We start from the raw sequence: 6,975 nt of genomic DNA, 5'->3' as shown, positions 1-6,975 counted from the left end.
TGAGGTGGGAACAGGGGACTGAGCTGGAGAGCACCTTGAGATGTACTAGCAAGGCCCTGGTAGAGAAAGGAGGAGGGGAGGGCAGAGGGAAGAAGGGAGGGAGCAGGGAGGGGAGGAGGATAGAAGGAAGAGAAGGAGGGAGGAACAGACAGAAAAACGAAAGGAAACCATTCAGACTAGAGAAAACATTTTACTTTAAATGTAGTTATTAAATTAATCCTGGACCCAGGAGACCAAGTGGGAGGATAACGAGTCTGAGACCAGCTCAGGCTACACAGAAAGGTGCTGTCTCAAAACCACAAACAGACAAAAGGGAAACAAAACAAAAACCCCTAAAACAGCTATTTAAAAAAAAAAAAACGCTCATGGCAGAATAAAAAGGAGACATTATTGTTAACTGAGCAAAGTATTTCCCTGACACATTTTACACAGAGACGTTAGCTCACCGACTAGGCATCAACGTCACCACCAGTCACTAGGGGGATGCTGACGAGAACGCACAATGGAACGCCACTGCGCACAGTAGGACAGCTAACCTTTATGGCTCCGGCTGTTGGTAAAGACCGTGCTGACAGGAGCACGAAACAGTTCAGCTATTTTATTTTATTTTTTTGTCAAAACAAAACAAACAAAAAAACAATGTTTTATACAGTGAGACAGAGCATGTGACCCACGAAGCTCATCCCTAGGTGATATCCAGGAAAACTAAAGACGCGTCCACCAACACACGGACTCAACTGTCCGTCCACAACTGCTTTGTTGGCAGGGAACCGTAGCAAGAGTTTGGATGTCTGTGGTTTGACTAAATAAGCTCTGCTTGACCCCAGAGACCGCTCGGCAATGCCAGCAAGACTCTGGGATAGCCCGTGAGCCCACATATAGGAACTCCTAGAACAGGCAAAATCACGGTGGCAGAGCGCATGAGTCCGGGTCTCAGTTGTGGGACGTTTAAACGCCCAGGCATCCATCCGGATTCCAAACAAAGCTTAGCACTCGTGAACCGATTCCTCCATAAAACGCAGCCCTGTCGGTCTGTGGCAGGCGTGTAGTCCTGTCTGGCCCGGCGTCCCTTTATTTTCCTCCTCAGCCACCAGCAGCTGCTGCTGCGGTCTCTGCCCACATTCCTGCTGAGTAGCTGGGTCACCTTAACCTCCCACGATGTCACTGGAGAGCACATTAATGACTAACGTTGATGCCCCGACGAAACTGCTTACCTCACCCGGGAAATGGGATCATAACAGTGCCTGCTTCCTGGGCTTGTCCCGGGAGGGTGAAAGGACATGACAGGCAGGTTGACCGATGCTCTGTCAACATTAGTCAGCTCTGCGGCGGTCACATGTTGGGCCTTTATTTACGTTCCTGCCGGGGAGTGAACTCATCCAAGCCTATTCCTCTCCACTCACCTACAACGGAGTCCCTCTCACTGAGGAGAGGAGGAAGCTCAGAGAGATGGCTTAGGGATGCACTGTAGCTAACTGGCCAGACCCTCCTGAGGCCATGCTCAGGGTGCTACTGGAGCCTCCTCTTTCCCAGCTTTCTCTTGATTCACCAAGGAGTCACATCCTATATCTTCATTAGATCCTCCAGTGGCCTCTCTGCCCCCTGAGTCCTCCATGACCTCTATGGCACACCCCTTATAGACTGCTTGCTGAGAGCATGTTGGAGGCGCTACGGGCTGAGGCTCTGGAGGCCTCTCTCTTCTCCTTTGCCAAGCTGCTCCTTTTGTAGCACGTGCCTGCTCTGGCATGGTATGCCTGCCATTTTTTCTGACTCTCAACGTATAGCGGCCTAGTTGTGTCCAACCTGTTACCCTGTGGGCTGCTGTGGCCGCCACAAAAGTGAACACTTACTTAAAACATTATGAGAGTTTTCTTTTGTAACTTGGCTGCGAACCTTGTAGACAACCTTATCCTGTCACAGGCCTGATAGCCACCCCTTTCTCCCCACCTCCCTCTCTTCTTCCTGCCGCCTCACCTGTGCAGAGACCGTAAGCTCCCTGCAAGTAAGACCTGCATCCCCAGGACTGAGAGGGTGCCCATGCAACTGATGTGGTCAAACACACTCCAAGGGAGCTCCTGTGAGCCTAAGGCCCAACGCTTGTATTTTTTATAGACGAGGGCCAATGTCACCCACAGGCTTACATGACGAATTGAGATAAAGCAAACACTGCCTTCCCACAGGTCCCCATCGAGTAATGACATCGACAGAAGTCATTCTCAAAGGGATACATAGAACTCCTGTAATTCCTGTGGTTCCAAATTTGACACGCCATTAAACAGCCTGGGGATTTCTCTGCCTCAGTTTCCCCTTGGTGGTGGTGGAGGTGGTGACAGCGGTGTGCGTGTGTGTGTATGTGGTGTGTGTGGTATGTCACGTGTGTGTACATGGGTGTGCACATGCGTGTGCTCACGTGTGTGTGCATGTGTGTCCCAACTCTCTTGTTTGCTTCCTCGTTTATTTTGAGACTCTGTCTCTTATGCGTAAGGCAGGCTAGTTTGGATGTGTCATGTAGCTGAGGGTCGTCGTAAATTTCTCATCCTTCTGTGTCAGCCTGCTGGGATAGCAAGAGTGTGTCACCAGGCCTGGTGTATGCCATGCTAAGGATCGAACCCGGGACTTGTGCATGCCGCGCAAGCACACGACCAACTGAGCTACATCCCCAGTTCCCTGTTCTGTTCAAACACTGAAAATCCTTCGAGACTCTCAAATCTTGTTTTGACATCTCTTCACCGATGTTTCCTTTACTGCCAGGAGCCCCGCGGAGTAGGTGTGCTTTGAGCCCGGGCAATATCTGTGTAATCCAGGACCCTGCCCCTGCTAATCTTCCGTCTTCCGGTAGGTCAGCCCCATGTTCCCTGCTCCCCAGGGCACCAATCAGCTCTCTGGAAAGCTGAAGGGGGAAGACAATCTTCTAAGCACAGGCCAGAACGGAACATGGCAGTTACGCTTACGAATTTGTCTTTAGCTTCTCCTGACAGCTCAGCCCTGTCCTCGTTTGCGCGCTGTTCTGTGGATGACTCAGCCCGGGAGCAACGTCTCTGCAGGAGAAACAAGTCAAAGACTTACTCCGCTGATGGCAAAAATCGCCACTCCCCCTGTGGGCAGCCGTGGGAAATGGGCACCTGATTAGACGTGGGCCACTGGATGGTGGGGAGACATCCCAGGGGACAGTACACTGCATGGAGCATGAAGGACAGTTGAGAGTGCACAACATGAACTCAGAATAGGGGTGAAGAGCCGTGCAAAGAAGGAAGTGAGTCAACGTGACGTCTCACTTCCCCTATGAAAGGCCATTGGCACTCACTACAGACAAGTGAAGTGCTGTCTTATCTCCAGGAATGCCATAAACAGCTATGTGTACACATGCATAAGTGTGCGTATTCAGAGGTCAGGCATGGATACAATTGCTTCTCCACCTTATACTTTTGAAACAGCCGTTCGCTGACCCTAGGCTCCCTAGTCAGCCTGGCCGATTTAAGGAGCCCCTGTACAGAGGCGACTAGTTCCCTGGACGCTAGTAGCCATGACTGGCTTGCAGCCAGGTGCCACGTTGGGAGAAGAACTGAGTTTGTATAGACGCTTGCACTTGGAGCCGAAAGAGAGGACTTCCTCCCTGGCAGGGTGGGTCGGGCTTGCCCTTCCTCATCAAGCTTCCTTAGCTAGAAGGTTGTGTGATAAAATTCTCTGCTGCAGAGGGAAAGTCAATGACATCATTTCTTGCTCTGTTACTGCCGCCCCAGCCAACCTGGGATCCCAGGCTTGGAGTAAGGCAAGATTAGTGAAGGATTAGTGAAGACAGTCCTGTAAGTCCTTTGTGTTGAGGAAAGGGATGGGGGAAAGGCAGAAAGAAGCCCATCTGTGAGTGCCAGGCTCGAGGGGCCTCTTCTGTTGGGTGGAGTGATTCACTGCCCTGTTCCTTCCCTGAAGCAGCAAGGCTCATAGAAGCAGGTGCCCTCCTCTTGCGAAGTGACTCAGGGGTCAAGAGTACCAAGAGATGGAGACCTCAGAGGGGAGAGGAAATTCCAGGAACTGTTACACTTGATTTCCCTTCCTTTAGGTCATGTCTGTCCTTGGTGTGAGCTGGACACCTTCATGTGACCCACTCTAGGACTTGAGGTTGGTCTTTGGTGGGGTATGGGGATGGGAGTAGGGCCGGGTAGGGAATCTTTAAGGGGTGGGGTCTAATGGGAGGTCATTGGGACATGCTTTCAAAGTGAATTGTGACCTCTTTCTTTTTCCTTCCTGGCTGTGAGGAGAGTGACCTCTCAGTCATCTGCTACCTACTGTGAATCTCTGCCTCAACACGGGCAAATAACAAGAGGGCATGATCAACTCCCGGACCCCTGGGAGAACCACATGGGTGTACAGCCAAATTATCCTCTATATAATCAGGTTTGGGTTAGAGCAGCCCTGTTCTCAGCCTTGGTCAGAGAGACTTCCTCCTGTATGAGGGGAAGTGAGTCCAAGAGTCATAGCAGCTCACAGTGCAGACAAAACCTGACTGTTCGTGCTCAGCCCCTACACACCTCTCCAAGGCTGAGGAGACACAGAGGGCCTTCAGAAAGAGTGGAAGAGCCCCGGTGGGAGGGATGCCGAGAAGCAGCGCTCTCTTCCTGACCTGACACAGCTGTCACACTCATGGGTTCACTGCTGCTATGGTTACCTGTAGGAAACCTGCACAAGACCAGGCCTGCCAACACTCCACAGGGAAGGAGGGAGAGGCTCACAAGGCCCCACCCCTCCCTGAGGAGACGTGGGCAAGTTAATGGAGTCTGAGGGAGGGGAAGCCAGATCATTCCCTGGCATAACCACTGCTGAGTTGTCACTGGTCAGGTAACTATCTCCCATCTACGTTCATACAAGCTCAGCCTTTTACCACGTGTGCCTTTAGGGGGTATGAAAGATCTAAACTATCTCACGTACCATGTTCAAAATGCAAACAAACAAACAACAAACTCCCACTTTTGTTCCTGTCTCGTTTTATCTAAGCCTTAAGTGTTCTTTTGTGCGGAAAAAATAAAATGGTTTTAAAACTTGAGAGTCTACAGTAGTCCAAATATTACTTTAATGCCATTTTCATCCCAGTCAGCTCCCGTCCACTGAAGCCTAGGCACCTACAGTTCCTCCAGTTAGGAGCAACTAGATTTCCAGGCAGGCTTGAAATCTGAGCCCAAGGCCATTCATCTGGGACCTCTGAACTCTGTCCTACTGGAAGGCTCCCTGGCTTTACACTCTCATTGCCTCTGAGCCTGCTTGGGAGTGTCTGGGAGGTGACTGTCACAAACGGGCGGGGAACAGAAATAGTCAAGTCCACGGAGGACATGCCTACTTCCGGAATTAGACTGTTGTGACGGAAAGCAACCAAATGGAAAGGGCTAGGGGAAGCAATGCTATTCCATCCACAGACTTAAGTTTCAACCCTCTGGGGCTCACTGTTAGGAACAGTGACCCTTTTAGCTGTGGAACACAGAGCGACTAGCATGTTTTTAGCCTGTCAGTAAGAACTACCATCGTAGATCGGTAGGTATTTCCGCACAAAACGCACTTGGAAGGGATATTGTTTCAAGCCTGGACAAAGCCCACACTGTTGGGATCCGGTTCCAGTTATTTTAGGCAGGGAAGGGGAATTTCCACAGCTCCCTCCCTCCCAGCAACTTTGAACAGTCAGCTCTAAGAACCACTTCCTCGTAGTCAGTCAGAATCCAAGTTATTTAACAGAAGAAGAAGAAAAAAAAATCCCCTAACTTCACGAATAAAATCCCTTGCCAAAACAACCCGCTGGGGAGCATTGCTGTAAGTCCGGACAGGACAAAGCCTGAACCTGACTTAGCTGAGGGAAAGGGGATGGAGGAATGTGTGCTGGCATAGAATCCTGACAGCGCCACTGTAGATGTTGGTGTTACTCATCTCAGAAAAGAGTGCCAAGCAGTGGCCTATGCAAACTGTTACCTCAATGGTCTGTGGTCTGATTTGCAAGTCTACTGTACCGCATGCAAATGATCCAACAGTCAATTAATCTATATTAAATAAGTCACAGTACAGGTGGCAACAGATATGGCAGAAATCCAAAGTAACACACAAATGACAGTTGAGAAACAGGATTTAGACCATGCCAACCACAACAGGGGAAGTGAATATGATACAAGGTACAGGGCTGGAGAGATTGAACTCTGGGTAGCATGCTCTCTGTACAAGCATGAGGATCTGAGTTTGAATCCCCAGCACCCACATAAAAACGCTGAGCTTGGTTACCCCAAAACTGAGTGCCAGAGAAGGAATCCACTTGGGCTCACTGGCCAGACAGTCTTGCCTAGTCAGTGAGGTCAAAATTCAGTCAAGATGCAGTCTCCGATTCAGTCTCGGATTGCCACACACCCCTGCTCTGGCAGGGTATGGACACACAGTCCTATGCCACACACATAAACAGTAATAGAGTAAGATGTGATTGCCATGTGCTGAACGGCAGTCTTAAGCAAGGGCTGGCACCAGAGGAAATGCTTTCTAAACATTAACACTAATGCAAAAATGTGAATGGAGAGATTTGCCCCCGTTCAGATGAAACCCAGTGAGCAAATGGCAGAGCAGGATTCAACACTGTAGCTGACTGTGCCAAGCACAGCTTGGGATTCCAGAGAGACTCACATGGGTGATGCCACTTACACCTCCCAGGAAAGGAAACACCCACAGGCCATTGGGAGAGCAGCACTCCTGGTCATAAAGAATAAGCACTTTGGCCTCTCTGACTCAGGGTATCCTCCCTCCATTCAGATGCTAAACCAAACAGTTTGGTCTCTGAGGTGACAAGTGACAGGTGGTGGAGAGATCTTGTCCTCCAGCCTCTAACTCCTCTGCCCATAAACCATTGTGTTTTGTGGTCAGCTGAGAATGTGAGCTTGGTGCAAGGGAATTTGTACAGCAAGAAGGAACCAGACACTGTGGCAGACACTAACAGTCCCTGGCTTTCTCTACTAGGAT

At 50.2% G+C, this 6,975-nt stretch overlaps 1 long non-coding RNA gene across 1 annotated transcript; it reads right to left on the bottom strand.

Annotated features, from left to right (window-relative positions):
* Positions 1-588: 588 nt before the first annotated feature.
* LOC120101803 (uncharacterized) lies at positions 589-4,522 on the bottom strand. The gene is made up of 2 exons (XR_005502762.2): positions 3,123-4,522; positions 589-3,038 (listed from the first exon to the last, which is right to left on the bottom strand). It is a non-coding gene; the product is annotated as an uncharacterized LOC120101803 (long non-coding RNA).
* Positions 4,523-6,975: the final 2,453 nt, after the last annotated feature.

Source organism: Rattus norvegicus, chromosome 3 (genome assembly GCF_036323735.1).
Source record: "Rattus norvegicus strain BN/NHsdMcwi chromosome 3, GRCr8, whole genome shotgun sequence".
Classification (NCBI taxonomy): domain Eukaryota; kingdom Metazoa; phylum Chordata; class Mammalia; order Rodentia; family Muridae; genus Rattus; species Rattus norvegicus.
Note: the sequence above shows the minus strand (reverse complement) of the source record. Positions and strands in the feature narration are given on the sequence as shown.